This window comes from Pleurodeles waltl, chromosome 9 (assembly GCF_031143425.1).
Source record: "Pleurodeles waltl isolate 20211129_DDA chromosome 9, aPleWal1.hap1.20221129, whole genome shotgun sequence".
NCBI classification, from domain to species: domain Eukaryota; kingdom Metazoa; phylum Chordata; class Amphibia; order Caudata; family Salamandridae; genus Pleurodeles; species Pleurodeles waltl.
In genome coordinates, this window is record NC_090448.1 from 840,288,147 (window position 1) to 840,308,267 (window position 20,121).

The window sequence follows — 20,121 nt, forward strand, 5'->3', positions numbered from 1 at the left end:
TACATCTCTTAAAGATGCAGGGTTAGTATTGGCTTAATTGCTTTGTAAAAAGCATCTCTTAGGCCATCCAAGCCCGGGGTCTTGCTCCCATCCAACACATCTATGGCCGGCCTGATCTGTTCTTTCAAAATTGTCTTGCTGAGAAATTGGTGCTGTACATCATCCACCCACACCATTGCCACCTCCTGTAGATATGCTGCTATATCCGAGACATCCTCAGAGAGAGTGGTGGAGTAAAGCCTACCGTAATGCTGCAACAGTGTAATAAGAATGTTCTTAGTATCTGAGGCCCCTTGGCCCTCAGGACATTGAAGATCCATTATGTATGTGGAGTGGGCAAGCTCACCACAGGCCGCATTTCTCAAATCTCGGCCCACCTGTCATCGAAGCCCACCAAGGCGTCGATCAGGGCCAATGGTCCTCCCTCGCCGACACCTCAGAGTTTGAAATCTGTATGGCGTGTGATGTTGCCCCAAATCTAGTTTGTTGGGCACCCTCTGCTGGAGCTTCATGGCCATGCAGCCATCTTGGTTGCCGGCATGGCCATACTCCCCATCCATCACCTTTGTGAAGGAGTAACCCCGTCCACCAAGATCATAGTCAGGCCCTTAGATTAGAGTGGAATTGTAAATCTACAGCACTCACAGTCCAACAATTAAGCCAATTTAACTGATATTGAAGTGGAAAAGTTAATATTTAAACTTCTCAAAGCCCAACAGTCTACCCACTCGAGTTTAGTCTGGAGGTGGGAATATTATACAAACACACCTTTTAATGTCAAAACTTTTTTACAATCTGTTTTAGGTTGGAGTTCAAATATACAATTCATATCATGGCAAGTAGAACACTTAGATTACTGTGTTTAACTTTTTTGGGGAGAATATTGTTTTGCTAAGCATTTTAATATTTTGTTGTTTGTAGTTTTGTACATTAAATTAATGCTTATATTTGAGTGTTACATGCTTGATAATAGGTGTTTCTTTACATTTCAAGGTATCAAATGAAAATTCTAAAATTACACATTATTTTTGTAAGCTAGGTTTAACTGTAGTCACTCAGTTATTCAAAAGCTTTATTCAACACAATTTAAGTGAACCATAAAAGCAACAAATCTACTTGATAAAATATAAACTAAGATTAAGACATTTATCACACAAAACACGTCATAAATAATCACCACCAGAGACTGGTGGCTATCAATACCATTAAAATTAAGTCCATCCATTGCAGTTTAAGACTAACTATTAAAATGCTGGGGGCATGAACAACATAAGCTGAAATGTAGTGCTTAATCCTCTTGTATGTATTTCCCAAGTCATCTAGTAATGCTCTCATACAGATTTCTCTAGAGAGAAACAGGACAGCCCGATGGTATACTTTTGAATAACCTAGGTCATACAAGAATTTGAAAGCTTCCTGATAATGGATTTTTCTCTCTTGTACGAAAGTGTTTAAGGAGGAATTTCTTAGGAATCTGATAAAATTGACAAAAAATGCTAGGTGACCTGCTCCCATCGCTTATTGCAGGGGCATTTTTTGTGGATAGTATCCTATCTTTCAGTTTTTAGAAAGGCAGCCAGGCAATGGAAAATTAGGAAATGGAAGCGATTTAAAAGGTACCTTGTACACTATTAATTTCCATAAGGTACAATTTACATCCAGCCTGATCATTCCATGCTAAATATCACCCCACTGTTATCCTAGGGAGATCTACTTTTTCCCTCACATAGGGCCTCATTACGAGTTTGGCGCACTCACAGTAAGACGGCTGCGGTAGCAGCCTCCAAAAGACCACCATGTCGGCGGTAATCTGTCCACCGTATTACCAACCACACTGTGAAGACCGCCAAAAAACAGCCAAAAATCCGAATCTGCCAGGACACTAGAGGATGGAAAAGAGGCAGTCCCACCCCCAGCACCTCAAGTCTGACAAAAAGACACCCACCAGATGACAAGCCACAAATCACCACAGCAGTTCTTCCATGGTGGACAGTCTGACCCGCCTCAGTCAGAACCCACATCAGTCACAACACCACACCACACTGGATAGTTTGAATTCCACACACCTGACACACATATACACACCAGACACACCTACTCACTGCACTCTATTACAATCCCTCCACAACCCACACTCCTTTGCAAACAGATCTCCATACACATACTCAGAGAAGCCAGTAAGATAGAAATAGCACTTTTACACCATAGGCAGACATACACATCTCACTCAGCACACACCCCACATCAGCATGACTAACACGATACACACAACACTAGCACAAACAATCCGCAACAACCATCACCCCCTCACAACGTAGCACCCACACCACACCAATTACCCAACACTGCACACTTACACTCACAACACACACCATCTACACAACCACAACCATGTACCCACAAAAACAGACATGTTTCACTGATGACGAGTTGAGGGTCATGGTGGATGAAATCGTCAGGGTAAAGCCACAACTATTTGGAGTACAGGTCCAACAGACATTGATTGCCCAGAAAATGGAGTTGTGGCAAAGGATAGTTCACAGGGTCTATTCTGTAGTCAGTCATCCAAGCACAAGGCAGGACATCAGGAAGAGGTGGAAGGACCTACAGGGAAAGATGCATTCCGTGGCAGCCAGGCACCAGATAGCCGTGCAGAAGACTGGCAGTGGGACCCCATCTCCTCCCCCACAGTTCACATCATGGGAGGAGAAGGTCTTGGACATAATGCATCCGGAGGACCTGACTGGAATACCTGGGGGACTTGAGTCTGGTAAGCACCAACAACAGTCACGTCACACAATTGACTAGTACTCCATGCAGCCTCACCACCCAAGTCCTCTCTAATTGACTAAATGTGCCACTACACCTCTCATCTAATCACCTAATGCCCTTCCCTTGCAGGCCACAACCCCGCCCAGCCCAACTGCCCTCACAGCCCTTGGAAATGGCATGTTAACCACAGGCTGATCAGATCACTACGACTCCCAGGATGCACTAACCCATCACAGTAAAAACCTGAACTGTGCACTTCACATCACGTCATGTATGTATGACTAATGTACTAGCTACACCAACTAGATTATTCCATTGAGGACTAGTACAGGGCAATGACAGAAATGCAATGACATACACACAACACCGACCCAATAAATCACTGTTACAACCCAGTGACCATTCCCAATGGCCACAGATCAAAGATCCCAAACCAGAAAAAGACAGACCTGGGTTGGAAAGTAAGATGGCATACTGCATGCACATGCATGACATCTAGTTACAGGACAATTTCCCCTACATACTCACATACTGTGTACCCACTAGGACACCATGGTGCTATGTGCAGCTAGCAAGCCTGACCATTCAATAGGTAAAAGAGATGAAGAGTCATGTCAATCATCAGACAATATCATATCCCAATAGCACAAAAATCTGTATCCAATTAGCACGTCAGCACACAACATGGAGTAAGGAAAACAAGTCACTGAGCCGTATGTCCAACTAACGTAGGCTGTGCAGCATCTGTCATTGTCATTGCGGGGAATCAGGTAAAGCCACTGTCTGCATCTCACAAAGAGTTAACCAAACACACATTCTAACCTGAACTCTGTGTCTCACTCCCTCCACAGGTAACCCTGCCATCGCCACCATGGATAGAATACATGAGACTGCCAGTCCCCCTTAGGTTGAAGGCTCCAGTGAGGACAACACACCTGGATGTCTGGACACTGATGAACAACCTGGCCCATCTGGGATACCTGATCAGTCAACGACTCCCAGCCTCACCCTGCCCACATCAACCCCTCCCACCCCTGGTGCATCCCCATCACAGGCAAACATTTGCCCCCAAACCTGTGTCTCATGGACTGTTCAATCAATACTGTGCCCCACAGTACAGGGACCTGAATCGAACCTCAACACCCCTGACAATGATGGACCTGCAACCACTGGCAGTGGGCACACTGTGCCAGGGGCACAGGCACATGGGGGTAGGGTTCTTGGGAGGGATGCTGTGAGCCAGAGGATGGGGCCTCAAAGGGACTCCACTGACCAGATAGCCATCTCCCAAGTCTTGAGAGCATATCAAAGTTCCTAGGACAGAATGGGCCAAATAATCATAATGCTGGGGGGAAATCAAAGGCTGCAGATGGAACACCACCAGGAAGTCATGCAGCAGTGGCAGGCACAACATGCCCACATGGCTACCATTGCAGGGGTTCTAAGGGACATCAACACCACCCTGATGATCTGCTCACAACATCAGGCCCACTCTGCCCCATCTACATCTGCGATAGCTAGTGGAATGGAGGCTCTGCCAGGGGAACCACATGCCTCAGACACCCATCCCTGTGTAGCTGAAGAACCCCCCACAAATGTGGACATCTACCCAGTCCTCCAGTTGGAGCAGATGCCAAGCCCAAACCCACTGCCAGGAAGTGAACCTCACCTAATTTGTCACTCTTGTGTACCACTGAGACACCCTGTTGACTGTACTGAAACATAACTTAATTTTCCCATGGTACAAGGACACTGGACATGTGTAACCAACTGGTGTAACAGATACTCACTTGACTTCACTCATCACCTTAAGTTGCGTTTAGGCACTTTAATTTTGGCTTTCAGTATTTTGGAATGCACAATAAATCACAGTTAAACACATCTACAGTATATATGTCTTTTAAAATACATCAGCAGTAGTCACGCTTGCCAACTGTGGTCTGGTCATGCACCCCTGAATCGAACATCCAGTATAATGGTCATCTGATGGAGGCTCCCTCAGCAGGAGACACATTACAACAGAAATGTCACAGGACAGATGTCATTGAGGTAGAAATCCAGGTCTATACAATAGTATAGTCAATATTCCAATCTGCAAATAGAGCATGACAGAGAGTACCAACAGGATGTCAACCATGGTGTCATGCACTACAAATATACAGGTAATCAAAGTCAGGCTCATGGTATACTAACTACAAAGCAGGGGCATCCAGATTGGACCTATATATCACCAGGTACAGGCTCTTCATATACCAATACTAGAGCTACATATTCGCATATCCCATGGAACACACAAAGAGCAGCACAGAGAAACCCACTGCTTCAACCGTATGCTACAAGGCCCCATACCTGTAGGATTGTCACTCACCTATGTCAGTACACAGTCACCTCCACCTTGGACATCAAAGTCAGAGCACAAACAAAGCTAGTTCCCATGGCTACCACACTGTGAAGCCAGATGCCATGTTTGAATCATCCCACATGGGCCACAAACATCACCAGACACATAATACACCATTTTACACCCCCCAATTCCACTGGTAATAGGCCAGGACTAAGCAGTTAGTGTGCGGGTTCCACATAGGTTGCCCAATCATCTGTCTCCTTTTTATTGGTAATGCTTGCAATTTTCAACGTATTAACTTTTGTCCCACTAGGCTTCCTAGGCTCCCTGTTTATAGTGTGACCAGGAATGTCTCTTACATGACAATCAATATTAGGCAGAGGTTGGCACAGGGGAGGGGTTTGATTGTGGAGTACATCTTGAGAATCCAGGTTTGAGAGAGAAGAGAAACTATTACGAGTCAGCACGTGCAAATGTGAAGTGACAGGGGCAATAGAAACCGTACTTTCTGGCCTATAAAAGAAGCCAGGAGGTAGAGTCTTAATGGGCGTGGACGGACGGTTTGAAAAGTGGATCTTGGACAGTATATACTTATTAACAAACCTGTCCTTAAAATTAACAACTATGCAATCCTTGTGGTCAGGTTTTGGAGACGAGCCCACCCAACCAACCCTCGGTACAAGATTAATCTGCTGATATGAGATTGCCCGGCCCTCCATTCTACTGGAAACCCATTGTACGACTTTATTCCAAAGTTGGGCATGACCTTCTCTTGTGTCTTGGCTCAGTGGAGGTATCCTCTTTAAAACCATCATATAAAGAGTAGCTTGTGAGGGGAGTTGTAAGGTACGTTAATAGATAAACCTTACCTTGTGAGTGACTATTTGATTTGGGGATAACCTTAGGTCCTCCAAATGGCCCCCGGAGCTATTGGAGTTTTTGATTGAACAACTCTCCCTGACCATATGTTACATGCTCAGACTGGAATAAATAAGTCTCTCTGCAGCGCTAGGAGTATCCACCTCAAGTGAGCCGGAACCCCTTGGTGTGGGCTCGTGTAGAGCCTGCAACACTACTTCCCTACCTCCTTGCTTCTCTGATGTGACACCCCTGATGTAACCTCCCGCAACCCCCACTCCTTGGAGCAGATGATGTCATGGCATTCCTTTCTCTCCCTACCTTTTCCCTCCCCCTATCCCCCAGTAGCTGACTCATTGCAATGATGGCCTTCTGGATTTTTGTCAGTCTTACGAGTAAGGGGGTGAGGGCATAGATGAGTAAGGAGAGCATAACTTTAGATATTTCATTGTCCAGGAGTACATGGTTGCCTCCATGCATCTCCTGAGCATCCGCTTCTACAGTGATGCCCAAGTCAGTTCTCATGGAACACTCCCCTTGGGGAGAGCTTGTGTGGGGTATTTTCAATTCAATATTCCCCTCCCCTCTTTTTTTCTTCCCTACCAGGGTTTTTTCTTAACTTTCTTGCCTACTGACTATCCTAGGGGCTGCACATTTTCTTCTACCTGACCACCTGGGGCTGCCGCCAGAATGGAACTCGGGTTAATGGACACAGCCTCAGCTGCAGACATAGTCGCAGATGCAGCCTCAGATACAATCTCGAAAACAGGGTCTGACACTGGGACAGAAACGGAATCAAAATTCCAGACAACAACCCTGGTGACAGGCACAGTGTCATTATCATTACTGAGGCTGCTCAAATATCAGGAGCGAGAGGAGCAAGAGGACACAGGGTAGATGACAAGGATAGCCTCCTTTCAGCCAACTCCATCTCCTTGTTTATCACACTTAGGCCCATATTTATACTTTTTTAGCACCGCATTTGTGTAATTTTTTGATGCAAAATCAGTGCAAACTTACAAAATACAATTGCATTTTGTAAGTTTGCACTGCTTTTGCGTAAAAAAATGATGCAAATGCGGCACTGAAAAAGTATAAATATAGGCCTTATTGCTTGCTGGAGGAAGCTGTCCATAGTTGTATTGGAGGATATAGGGTTCTTCTTCCGCTTTTAAATATTGTTCAATGTTATTATTCCACTAGCTGAGAAGGTGGTCCTTCTAAAGACAGATAAACAAGTGTAAAACAAAGATAAAATCACTGACAATGAGATCAAATAAAGTCAATGATGTTAATGATGACAACAACAAAACAGTAAAGCCCCAAAGCCAGCTACATGGCACAAGAATGGCAATAACAGCAGTATCAGCAATGTCAACGATCAACTTACCTCCCCCTCTGGTCTTGCTGGAGCCACCGCCTTCACCCAAACAAGCCGAGGCCTGGACTGATGAGAAGATAGGAAGTAGCAGAAAATGTGAGCCTCTGTCCCCAGCCCGTCCTACTACTGGTTCCTGTTTCTGAAACTTGTCAACTTATCTACGTAGCTGCTCGGTGACTTACTTGATTCTGTTTGGCAATTGATTGGCCCCAATACTAGAATATCTGTTTTGCTAGGCTGCCATAGTATGTACATCCGCCTGCCTCCCACCAGCCACCTACCGCCCGGGCTGCCCTGCAACACACCTTCTCGCCTCCACGAGCAGGTCCAGGTACAGTGACAGCAGGGAGGGGAGCATCAGCAACTACAGCATCTACAACGATAACAGCAACAGTCAGTAACTGCCCGTGAATACCACATCGTAGCCTTTAACAGTGAACGTCCATGGTGAGAGTGAGCATTGCTGTGAAAGTTTCAGGGTCTAACCACTATAACACTGTTACACAGAATCACAGGGGCCACAGGGGGTATAGAGACCTGGTCTGCACACCGCACTACAGCAGCGCATATTGGCCTATACCGGCGTGTGCCTGGGAGTGTCAAGGACAAAACAACTCCAGACTACCAGAGCTCCAAGGGCAGCTTCGAAAGACTTAGAAAGACTTAAAGGGACTTGAAAGGGACTTCAAGGGACTTGAAAGAGGCTAAACGCAAAAGGACAAGCCTCAGAACTCTTCCTTAGCATCCCTAACGGTCTTAGCAAACTTAGAAGCGCCCCATCAGCGATGACCAGCAGCACACTGCAATGTCCCAGCAGCGCTCTGTGTGGCTCTTGCTTCCGTGTGCGACGTGTGTGTGTGTGTGTGTGTGTGTGTGTTTGTGTGTGTGTGTGGGCAGTGAGAGGAGTGGACAACTCAATTGTACCTGTAGTCATATTAGTAGGTAATACAGTAATACATTTCTTATGTTTTATACATTTAGTTTGTATCTGTAGTTCCACACACACTCATATACGTGTTTAAAACATAATTTTCATGCAGAAGATTTTAATAAATATTATAATTTTTAACATGTGTCCTTCAATTTTGAATATAATTTCATTTTGTTTTGTTCTCTATAGGTTTTTAGCTTATCTTTCTTATTTTCAGTATTTCCCTGTTGTTTTTGGTTACAGTTCCCTATTTCTGTTCTCCTGGTCAGCTAAGATTACTTTTAGTTTTTTTTGTTCTTTAATGTTTGAAGGGTGTGTTTAGGATTATTTTAGTTTAGTACGTGTAGTGTAGGTTAGTGTTTGTTGTTGTTTGTGTTTGATTAGTGTTAGCAAGTTGTTGTAGTTGTAGTAAGCAGGTGTGGTAGGCTTCATTATATTGTAGGTATTGGTATATTTTTTTTTCTATGTTCTGATCGTATGTGTTTTTGTGATTTTCCATTTTATTGTACTGCTTAGGGACTTTATGTGGTGTGTGGGTGGGTGTTAATTTTTTTTTTACAGGGTTCTCAGTTGGCTTATGGAACATATCATTTTTGGATACATTTTCCCTTTAATTTTCAGTTTTCCTGGAGCTTGTGTTAACTATCTTTTTAGTTTTTTAGATGGTGCACATGGACTGCAATTTCTTTTTTGAAGTTGTATTTTTATTCTTGATATGTGTGCACTTTTTGTGGGATTTTTATTTCCTATTTATGGAATAATTTTGCCTTATGGTTTATTATGTGGCTTGATATGTTCAACTAAAAAGCTGTAATTAACGCTTTAATTGAATTTATAAAGGTCAATTATGTTATTGTATTTTATAGCATTGTGAATGATTAATTGATAACTTTGTTATGCATCATATATTTTGCATTGTTTTTTGTATTATGTGTTGTGGTTGTCACTTGTAGTATTTATTTATTTATTCACACATTTCTACAGTTCAATTCCATTAAATCCTGTTCATTTCAACTTTAAGATTGATTTGTAAAAAGATGACACTTTATATAACAATACATATATTGTTTAATTGTTTTTAAGTATGCGTAGGGTTGTGTCTGTTTCTTTTGTTTTTGATCAGGTATGGAGAATATGGTTATTGCTATGGAGTCTAGGTATGATAGGCCTTGACTGTTAGTAAGGAATTTGAATTTGTATTGTAACATGTCATGCATTTTTTGGTTTATTCTGAGAATTTAGCCTTTAGTTTGGTTATAGGTTGTTCCATTATATATCCTTGATAGCTTTGTTCCTTTTTTAAAATTTCTAAAAATTGCTGCAGTAAACGGAGGCTTCGTCCTAAAGTTCTGTTGAATGAATTGTGCCACTCCTTCACTGCTTTGTTTATATTTTAGTCTTTTGCCATTGCGCTGTCATAAACATTCCACCATGGAACATGATAATCGGATGAACTTCTGTGGCTAAAATTATGCAGTCTGTCAACCCAAATAACGTCAAAGTAGTCCACTGGGTGTTTAATTTCTGTTCATGTCTTTGACAGTTAAGTGATTCTAATCATAGGTTGTAATGTTTTGCTACTTCAGTTACAGGGAAGTATTGGAGGGCAATTGGTTTTTTCAAATTTTTGTGCAAATTTGGGGGCATATTTATAAGCCCCTAGTGCCACCTTGCGCCACATTAACGTCATTTATGTTGATGTGAATGTGGACCAACGAGGCCAAAATCCCTGCGCCTTATTTACAGGGTGGTGCAATGCATGCATGGTGCCACTCTGTAACCCTTTGTGCTACATTATGCCTGCACCAGGCATAATGTATGCAAAGGCGGTGTTCCCTCATTATGGGAACCAGAAAAATGTCGTAAGGAAATCTATGAGATTTTTTTGCACCATTTTTTATGGCACTTTTAACGCATGCTCAAGAGCAGGAGTTAAAAGGGGGATTCCATTCTTTAGAATGACACCCTATGTACTCTGCAGGAGTAGCGCCAATATTTTGATGCTATTCCTGCAGAGTACATCATTCACGTCATAAAAAATGACACTGTTACCCTCTACCTTGCGCCATGGTGCACCATATTTTAAATACAGCGCACACATGGTGGTGGTAGGGGGGTGGTAAGGGGCTCAGGGAAAGTGGTGCTGCACTCGGTGCAGCGCCATTTTCCATAAGTCTGCCCCTTGGTATTTGTGGAGTTTTCTACATGTAATGCTGATTTATACATGCGTCTCCAGAAAACTTGATTAAGAGACTCCTGAAAGACTTATGTAGGTATATTTTAAAATTAGTTATAAAATCATTGCTTGCTCAAAGGCTATAAGTGTTTGTTGTCAATTGTAATTGTTGGATTTGGATTTTACTTCATTCAATAGTTCTTTGTATGTTGCACTTTAGTTTGTAAAAGTGAATAGACTTGCGGTCTGTCCATGAAATAATATTCTCCATGAGCTGTATAGATTTGTGTGAATGGCAAAAAATAGCTGAAGATACACATATAACACTTTCAGTTATTTGGTGTAAATCCATTCAGTTGTTTTTGAGATATTAAGGGAAATCCAAATTTGTATATCTCTGGTTGTGACAATGTTGTTGTGAATAATGAAGAGCTCATGCAGGTGTATTCAGAGTGCTCATTCGCTGCTGACACTTCAACCATCTTGCGACTCGGCTTCAGCAAAGTCCCAGAAAAATAGGTAACAAAATAAGACAAGGGACCAGGGTAAAACCACCCTGACCGCTTTGCACTTTTTTTGTGATGACGTTGCAAATTTGAAGGAATTAAAAAAAAAAAAAAAAAACATGTGCGGGCCCCCGCTCTAGTTTTTAAAAAGCCCCCGGGAGGATCAGGTCCTGGGGGCATTTACATTTTGAATGTGGTGTGGCCGCATGCCCCCCTGCAGCCTAGAGGACCGCCACCTCCTCAGGGCTTTAAGCAAATATAAGGTGGGGGCTGCGAGACCACCTGCATCACCTGGGACTGCAAACTCCTGAGGGCTTTCAAGAAATACAGTGCAAGGAGACCTCATGGCCCCCCTCGTAGCCCCAGGGACTGCCATATCCCAGTGGTTTAAAAGGAATACAGTGCGGGAATGGGGGCTGATGCCCCCCCCGCAGCCCTAGGAATAGCCACCTCCTTGGGGCTTTCAACAATATAATGCGGGAGCTGCGCTCTATGGAACCACCACCTCCTTGGCATTTAAACAAATATCACATGGTGGTACGTGGCCCACCAGCCCCGAGGACCACCACCTCCCTGGGGCTTTAAGGCTTTAAGGAAATACACAGGGGGCACATAAACCCCGCAGCCCTGGGACCACCATCTGGGGCTACAATTAAAGAATGAAGGGGGTCTGCTGCAGAGCCCCAGGAACCACCAGCTCCCTGGGACTAGATTACCTCAGAGGAGTGCAGTGTGGCCTTCCTCAAGGAGCCAATAATGGCCCTGGGGACTGCCACCACCCAGGGCCAGCTCCTGTGATATCCTGGAATGCCCAACCCAGGAAATAGCTGTTTGCTTTTGCTTGGTGGGAGCTGACAGCTCCTTTCTGTTTGAAAAGCTGTCTGCTTTCTGACAGCGGGAGCTGTCAAACAGCTCCTGCTGGCAGAAGGGTGAGTTTTCATCAGTTACCCTGCACGCAAATATGTGTGCAGGGAAATAGATGAAAACATTGCTCCCACAAATAGGGAGCTGCTATTTAAAGCAGCTCATTGCTTGTGGGAGCAATGCCAGCTCCCGCAGGATGCAGGGAACCAGCTAGGACCACTGGGTCCTTGAGGCTCTCCCGCGGTCCATAATTGGATGGAAGAGGGAGAGAAAGAGAGAGAGAGAGACTGGTTATCATTGCAATGTTCTCTTCATGCAATGACTTCAAAGCATCAAACTAGCAAAGATGTTTGGTACAAATGTTTTAGTTACATTTGGATGGAGAGCAAAACATAGGGGGTCATTCTGGCCCTGGCGGTCATGGACCGCCAGGGCCAACGACTGCGGAAGCACCGCCAACAGGCTGGCGGTGCTTCCGGGGGCATTCTGACCGCGGCGGTAAAGCTGCGGTCAGAAAAGGGAAGCCGGCGGTTTCCTGCCGGCTTCCCGCTGCCCCAGGGAATCCTCCACGGCGGCGCTGCAAGCAGCGCCGCCATGGGGATTCCGACCCCCTTCCCGCCAGCCTGGTTCTGGCGGTTCTCACCGCCAGTACCTGGCTGGCGGGAACGGGTGTCGTTGGGCCCCTGGGGGCCCCTGCAGTGCCCATGGCACTGGCATGGGCACTGCAGGGGCCCCCTAACAGGGCCCCACATTGATTTTCAGTGTCTGCGTGGCAGACACTGAAAATCGCGACGGGTGCAACTGCACCCGTCGCACACCAGCAACTCCGCCGGCTCCATTCGGAGCCGGCTTCCTCGTTGCTGGTGCTTTCCCGCTGGGCGGGCGGGCGGCCTTTTGGCGGTCGCCCGCCAGCCCAGCGGGAAAGTCAGAATGACCGCCGCGGTCTTCTGACCGCGGTACGGTCTTCTGGCGGTTCCCGCCAGGCCGGCAGCTTCCGCCGCCGGCGGGGGTCAGAATGACCCCCATAGTCTCTTCTGGCCTAATGGTCAAAGTCTTGTGCTGTCATCCAGTTGGCTGAAGGTTCAATTCCTAGTATTGCTTCCCAGAGGGTTTGTTTATTTATTAGTGTTTTGACTGCTAAACCTTCCTAGTGATGGAAAATACACATTTCTTTCCAATTACATGCGTGGGTTGACTGTCATTGGTATATCTGGAAACATCACAGTAAGGAGTCACCTATGGCCTAAAGGGTAAGATCACAGACCCTCATACTGAAAGTTGAGGGTTCTTCTTCAGGCGTGCCCATGGTCGTTTTCCTTCTTTAATTTATTTTAAACTTAAAAAATTTAAGGTTCATACTGAAAGGTGATTTCACTCTTTTTAATTGAAAATACATTTTTATTTTCAATCTGTCCAGAAATATCTGATTTCAAGTATTTCATTCAGCAAAGGCAAAACAGACTCTCTAACTCTCTCCCTCTCACTTTCTCTCTCTCTCTCTCTCTCTCTCTCTCTCTCTCTCTATCTCTCTCTCTCTCCCTCTCTTTCAATCTCTTTGTCCCACTCACAGACCCACACAGACCCTTGTGCACCCACTCACAGTTGCACTCTGACCCTCATACACCCACTCACAGACCCACTCAGACACCCACTCACAGATCCACTTTGACTCTCACTCACCCACTCACAGACCCACTGAAACCCTCAGGCACCCTCTCACAGACCCACATAGACACTGACACACCCACTCACAGACCCACTAAGACACTAACACACCCACTGTCACACCCAGACAGACACTGTCACAGCCACTCACAACCAGATACTATCTGTCACAACTTTTCTCACACCCAGAGAGTCAGGCCATGGCCAACTCCAGCTGTGATTGGCCAAAGAGCGTGCACAGCATGGGTTTGAGTGGTTAGGGGGTTTGGCCACAGTATCTGGCCACAGGCCAGGCCCTGCAGCAACCTCCTGCCACACAAGGCCAAAAGCCATGCAGTGCATGGTTTTGGATGGTTATAGGGGTTGGCTGTAGGGCCTGGCCTGAGACCAGGCCCTGGGCCCAATCCCCGCCATGCACACCACAAAGTTGGGTGGTTATAGGAATTGGCGACAGGGTCTGGGCTAAAGCCCTGAGGCAGCCAACCCCTGCTGCACATGGCCAAGGGTCGTGTGCAGCACAGAGTTGGGTTGTTATAGGGGTTGGCTTCAGGGTCTGGCCACAGACCAGGCCCTGCTGCTAACCACCCCCATGCACAGGCAAAGGCCGTGCACTTCAGTGTTTGGATTAACGTATAGTAAAGAAAATTACTTTACGTTTAAAAAAAAATATTGCAATTCACTGAAAAAAACAAGGGTTACAAGGAAGTTATAGTTAGGAAATAGAATTAAAAAAACATAGAAATTCACCTTAAAAAACAAATGTCACAGTGACATTACAGTTAGGCTGACATTTTAAATGTACAAAGCCATAGAAATTCAACTGTTATAGTCAGAGTTATGTCAAGTAACTAGAACTCACACCCTTGCCATGCACTGCTAATTACCCCACAAATTACAACACTCATGATATGTTTGAGAACATCATTGATAATGTCAATATAACAATTGCAGTAAAATTATTTAGCAAATAACTGTGCATGGCACGGTCACGAATTATAGTTACCTTAGGGCATGAGTCATAGTAACTCTAACAGATGAATTTATATGGCTTGGTACATTTTAAACGTGAGCCTAACTATAACGTCCCTGTAACCTAGGATTTTTGATTTTTTTATTGAATTTCTATGTTCTGTTTCCTAACTATAATGTCTCTGTAATCTTTGGTCTTTTCAGTTAATATATATGTATGTATGTATGTGTGTATATATATATATATACATATATATATATATGTTATAAACACACCTTCCCTCCAGGAAAGAAACGCTCCAACGGACCTTTACTATGTACTAATAGTGAAAGGACTCATCCAGTGTCAGCAACGCGGGCACCATCATGGAATAGTGTTAGTAAAACATACAGAATACAGATTTAAACACCATGTATTATCTACAAAACATACTGAATTAGACATGATGTCAGACTCATACAATAATACATTTGTTAAACCCAGACAATGATTTTATATAATGGGGGGACTTTTTTTGTTGTATCCCAATATGTATGTATTTAATAAACAGAGATACCAAATAATACTTGTAACATAGTAAAAATCTGGTATAACAAAAGTCACAGTCAATATCTATCCGTCTGAATTAGAACTTACAAATTTGGAATAGAATGGGTAAATCAGTGTTTTACAATATATTGATAAATTAAATAATAATCTAAATTACAAAATAATTTTTCAAATGGGCTTTTACCCCACATGTAATCAGTAGCTTGTGGTAATCATCATATATAGCCCAAGTGGGCATGTAGAGACTATGCACATTTCCTTGACTATTCTTGCTTGTCCACATTACCGTGCACAGACCTAAATAAAAGAAAGATTAAAAAAAACTGATTAAAACCATGGTTACTAAACAACCTAATGAAACAAAGAGAAAAGAGAAACACAGCAACTAATACATCACCTCAGTATTAATGAACAGTCATTTTTTCATCTGAATTAAATCCCTGAGGCATCAGTGTATCAAACTGTGAAATATATCTTGATTCCAATACCCACAGTTCCTTCTCTCTATCTCCTTCTTCTAATATTAGCCACAACTTTATCAACTGCCATAAATTGTATCGAGTTTGGATTACTTGAGATTAATTCTCTGCAAAGTGTCTGACAACAGGATATGAGGCATCATTATGTGTGATGTCTCTCATATGTTCCAGCACACTCTTCTTAAATTTATGTATGGTACTTCCCACATACATACGTTTACAAGGACATATCAGACAAAGTTATGAAGCATCTCTCAATGAACAAGATCGTCTGAAAGTGATCTGTGGAGTGGAGGTAATATGTTTACTGAGGGCAATTTCCGTATGTAGTATGTGCCAATGTTTTGTTAATATCTTTCTTACCCTAGCTGCTTGATTCAAGAAAGTTGTAATGAACCTCAAAACATTAGGTTCTTCACTCTGTAATATAGTTTTGGGTATAATAAGTTGCACCAGGGTACCTTCTCCACCTTACTTACAGGCTGATTTATTATCTTGTTTGAATACTGTCCCTCTTTAAATCTGTTTACCATGATCTTTTTCTCAGACTTAAAGGTACTTTGAATTTTTTTTTTTGCTCTCAGTAAATCTTTATATGGAATACTGTTAATCAGGCTCATAGGGTGAGCACTGGTTGCAAACAAAGTGCTGTTACCTGCTGTAGATTTTCAAAACAGTGTTGTTTCTAGTTGCTCACTCCTCACCTTGACTTCAGCATCCAAGAACTCAACTCTTTCTTTGCTGCTGGATGCAGTGAAATATAAATTGTAATTGTTCTCATTTAGATTTCTGACAACGTTTCTAGCAGAGCTTTCCTCACCTTGCCAAATCGCAAAGATGTTGTCAATAAATCTGACCCATATTATGATGTTATCTGTAAATCGCAGGTAGTCATGCAGGACCTGCTCCTCCACCAGCCTGCCACCAAATATGCATAGCTGGGGGTGAAGCAAGTTCCCATCTGTCCCCTGGGTCTGTCTGTAGATTTTGTTGTCAAAAATAAAAAAGTTATTATTCAAGAAAAACCTTATTATGTCTAGAAGCATTTCTGAATGTAGAAGATACGACAAGTATCTTGCTTGAAAAAAGTGACTACCGGCCCTTAATCCTACATCATGTTGTATGCTGGCATACATACTAGTGATGTCTAGTGTCAACAAAACATAGTTCTCTTCCCAATGTTTAGTTTGGGGAGAAGGTATAGAATGGGAATCTTTGATCTATCAGGTTTAAGAAAAAATAATTCATCCCATTCAAGGAGTCCTTTGTCTTTCCAATTAGTCAATATTTCCAAATGAGTTAGTTCAGCCTCCCTATATCCTGATTTACTAGAACTGGCATAACAAGTAACATCAGCCAGTTGTCTTCTACCCTCCTGTAGATACATGTTCTTCAACATGACCACAATGTTACCACCTTTTTCTGATTCAAGTATCACTATCTCAGGACCCATTTTTCACCCCTTCAACAGTTGGAATTGTTTCTTTGTTAGGTTCATTTGTTACATGATTTGTTACATCAATCATGACATTATCTGTGACATCATTGATAATATCACTGCAACATTTTCAATAAAATTATTGATGAAAAAACTATGCATGGTGTGGGGGTGAGTTATAGTTACGTTAGGGCTCAAGTTATAGTTTATTGAGATAACTATAATAATGATAATAGTTGAATTTCTATGACTTTTTTGTGTTTAAAATCCAGACCTAACTATAAAGTCCCTGTAACTTCAATAAAACAGGAGGGGGCCACTCGGTCCCCCTCCCCGGGCCAATTTGGGCCCTGGGGACCTTATCCCCAGGGCTAAGCCAATTAATAAAAGAGGAGGGGGGCTTTGTGGCCGCCTGCCTGGGCTGATTTTGGCCCTGACAACCTCTTCACCTGGGGCCTGGCCAATTCATGAAAGGGGAGGGGGCCCCATGGCCCACCCTGGGCCAATTTGACCACGGGGTCCCCATCCCAGGGGTCACAATAAATTAATAAAGGAGGGGAGGGCCATGGGGCCCCCTTCTCAGGCTGATTTTGGCCCTGGGGCCCCATACCCTGGGGCCTGGCCAACTAGTTCAAGAGGGGAGGGGCCTAGGAGCCCCCTATCCCAGGCTAATTTTGACCCAGGAGACCCCATCCACCAGGGCCCACCACTTGTTGCTGGGTGCCCTGGCACCACGTAGGGCACTGAGTGTGCACTTTTGGGGACTGCAAGGGGATCCCCTCTCCCCCATAGTCCCTACTGGCTCCCCACCTCCAGCAGGATCTGGCATTGCTTTCTCACGTAGGAAATGCTACTCCCTGCGTGCAGGAACAATTCTTTCATCGGTTTTCCTGCCTGCTGTAAACATATGAAAAGTCCGCTCCCAGAGACCCAGGGCAGTTTCCCTGTTCCGGCGCTCTGGGAGCAGACTTAGGGCCAGATGATGAATTCGGCAGTCATACCGTCAGCCCCCAGTGGCGGAAGTAGAGAAATTGCTGCCAAGCCGGCGGCATCTTAACTGCCCCAATATAATTTTCCCGCAGGGGTGGAAGTGTGGGCAGCGCATTCATGGTGGCAGCACGCTTCACCTCTAGAAAAGAGTTGGCAGCCAATCCCACATACATCCTAATCGGGCAGTCAGACCAACAGATATGCAGGCGATGAGTCTGACGCTGAAGTTGTAATAGGCCCCTTACAGTTTGTTCTTGCTTGGCGGGAGCTGTTAAAGCTCCCACCAAACGACAGCAATACTACGTCCCGAGGGTGGACACCTTGAGAAATAGGGAGCCGGCCTTGGGGGGTTGGCAGTCCCAGGTCTATTAATGGCTCCAGGAGTTATTTTTACATTTGTCGCCCCAAGTGGTAAGGGTATGCCCAGACATTGGTCCCGTGCTCACTGCGCCACTGAATTCAAGCTAGCATAGCTGATGAAGGGAGGACATGGCTTGGCAGTTCAGGCTGGATTGTTCCCATGAGGAGCAGGGTCAAGACTGATTTACATATGGCTGGGTCCAAACTGGGGAGGCGTGGTGAGCAAAAAAACAATGGATTAAACCTAGATTTTTGTGACTGGGGGTGAATGTTTGTATTGTTCAGCATTCCGTCTGCCATCTGTTCTTTTTTGCATTTGTCACCCTAAGTGGGAAGGGTATGCTGAGACGTGGGTACCGTGCACACTGTGCCACTCGATTCAAGCTAGCCTTGCTGATGAAGGGTGATACCCTCAACCTGGTCTTAGGATGCTTGTTTCTGGTCCAGGGAGGTCCTGGCTTGGCAGTTTGGGCTGGATTTTTCTCATGAGGAACAGGGTCTAAACTGGGGTGGTGTGGTGAACAAAATAACTATGGATTAAACCCAGATCTTTGTGACTGAGGGTGAATGTTTGCATTGTTCAGTATTCTATCCATCATCTGTTCTTTTTTACATTTGTTGCCCCTAGTGGGAAAGGTATGCCCAGACGTGGGTCCCGTGCTCACTGTGCTACTGGATTCAAGCTGTCCTAGCTGATGAAGGGTGATACCCTGAAACCAGTCCCAGGATGCTTGTTCCCAGTCCAGGGAGGACCTGGCTGGCAGTTCGGGCTGGACTGTTCCCATGAGGAACAGGGTCAACACTGATTTGCATATGGTTGGGTCCAAACTGGGGTAGTGTGGTGAGCAAAGAAAATGATAGATTAAGCACAGATTGTCGTGACTGGGGGTGAATGTTTGCATTGTTCAGCATTCCGTCCATCATCTGTTCTTTTTGCATTTGTCACCCTGCGTGGGAAAGGTATGCCCAGACGTCGGTCCCTTGCTCACTACGTCACTGGATTCAAGCTAGCATAGCTGATGGAGGGTGATACCTTGAAACCGGTCTTATGCTGCTTGTTCCTGGTCCAGGGAGGACCTGGCTCTGCAATTCTGGCTGGACTGTTTCCATGAGAAACAGGGTCAAGACTGATTAGTATATGGTTGGGTCCAAACTGGGGTGGCGTGGTGAGCAAAAAAACGATGGATTAAACCCAGAATTTTGTGACTAGGGGTGAATGTTCGCATTTTTCAGCATCCTGTCCATCATCTGTTCTTTTTACATTTGTCACCCTGAGTGGGAAGGGTATCACTGTGCCACTGAATTCAAGCTAGCCTACGTGATAAAGGGTTATATCCTGAAACCGGACCTAGGATGCCTGTTTCTGGCCCAAGTAGGACCTGGTTTGGCAGTTCGGGTTGGACTGTTCCTATGAAAAACAAAGTCAAGAATGATTTGCATATGGCTTGGTCCAAACTGGGTTGGAGTGGTGAGGAAAAAAACAATTGATTAAACCCAGATCTTTGTGACTAGGGGCGAATGTTTGCATTGTTCAGCATTCATCATCATCTGTTCTTTTTTCATTTGTCGCCCCAAGTGGGAACGGTATGCCCACATGTGCATCCCGTGCTCACTTCGCTACTGGATTCAAGCTAGCCTTGCTGATGAAGGGTGATACCCTGAAACTGATACTAGGATGCTTGTTTCTGGTCCGGTAAGGACCTTACTTGGCAGTTTGTGCTGTTCTGTTCCCATGAGGAACAGGGTCAAGACTGATTTGCATATGGCTGGGAGCAAATTTGGGTGGCGTGGTGAGCAAAAAAATGATGGATTAAATCCAGACCTTTGTGACCGGGGGT